This window comes from Condylura cristata, unplaced genomic scaffold, assembly GCF_000260355.1.
Source record: "Condylura cristata isolate star-nosed mole 26May11 unplaced genomic scaffold, ConCri1.0 scaffold00002, whole genome shotgun sequence".
Lineage (NCBI taxonomy): Eukaryota > Metazoa > Chordata > Mammalia > Eulipotyphla > Talpidae > Condylura > Condylura cristata.
The window spans coordinates 273,258-274,569 of NW_004567103.1; the positions used below are offsets into that span (position 1 = coordinate 273,258).

General features: G+C 72.2%; 1 protein-coding gene across 1 annotated transcript in view; it reads right to left on the reverse strand.

Annotated features, from left to right (window-relative positions):
* The window catches only part of UBE2F (ubiquitin-conjugating enzyme E2F (putative)), a 37,594-nt gene that overhangs the window by 4,823 nt on the left and 31,459 nt on the right, over positions 1-1,312 (reverse strand). The window lies entirely within an intron of this gene.

Here is a 1,312-nt window from a genome sequence, read left to right on the forward strand (position 1 = left end):
CCGCGCCCCAGCAGACCAGACCCGCAGGCCCTGCCGCCTCGCTGGCCGCGCCCCAGGCCTCCCTCACCCCTCCCTCCCGGCAGGAGCCGGCCCCCCACGTGGCAGGCGGTGGGGGGGGGCAGGCTGGCCAGAACCCAGCCTCTGCCCAGGGGACGGGGCTCCCCGGGGGGCTGCCAGCAGGCAATGCGCTGCGAGAACCCAGGTAGGATGGGCGGATGATGGCCCCCAGGGCTGCCGCCGCGGGGTCCCCGGAGCCTGCGGGAAGGTCAGGCCCAGGCGGCCGGGGAGCAGGCAGAAGGCCAGGCCCTCTGAGCCCAGGGCACAGGGCAGAGTGGCCCGGAAGGGCGAGGGCACAGAGTCCCCAGGCTGCTCTCGCGGGCCCCGAGGCCGGTGCCACCTCCAGGAGGAGCAGGCTGGGGGCGGGCCAGGGTGGGGCGCCTCGGGGGAGCGCGAGGGAGGGGCTGCCTGGACAGTGGACGGCGCCCAGCGCTGACGCGAAGAAGCTCCGAGTGGACCAGACGCCCGGCCGGGGGCACTCCCGCCTCCGTCACCGCGTCCTGCCCTGGAGACCAGAGCCAGCAGGGAGGGGCCAGCCCAGCCGCCGCCTCCAAGCGGATCCCAGGGCAAGTCAGAGCCGCACCTGGACACGGCAGGACCTAGCCGGCCGGAACCAGGCCGCGTGCGCCCACTCACCAGAGGCGGCAGTGGGCAGCCCGGCGGGCACTGGCCTGCAGGTCGGCAGTGGAAGGGGCTGGACGGAGCCCAGTGGACAGACCCACGCGCCCCAGGTCGCCGGGCCTCACGCCCTTCAGCGAGGGGGGAGCCGAGCACGCTGGGGCCGCTGCAGTCCACCCCGGCAGGGCCGCGGGCGCAGCAGACCCCTCAGCAGCGGGTTTCAGGGGATCGCCTGTTCTGCTCCCCACTGTCTCTGGGGGTCCTCTCACCCCAGTTCTTTTGTGTGTAAATAAACGTTCAAAAACAAGTGACAGGAAAGAATCCAGAAGCAGATTGCAGCGAGGTCAGGAAGTGAGAGGAGGCGTCTGGCTGGACCTGGGCGGCGAGGCCCTGCCGTGGGCGCTGGGCGAGCCCCGCCAGACGCACTCCGGCTCCGGGGCGCCCGCTCCAAGCCTGCACCAGCCCCTCCTGCTTCCCGGCTCAGCAAAATGTACTTACAAACCAAACACTGAAAAAAGAAAACCGGCCTGCAACTTTGGGTCACGGCCCCTCCTCAAAGCCAGGGGCCCGGGGCGGGCGGCCTGAGCAGCCTGGCGCCGGCCCCCGCGTCCCCCAGCAGCGCGACCCGAAACTGGTA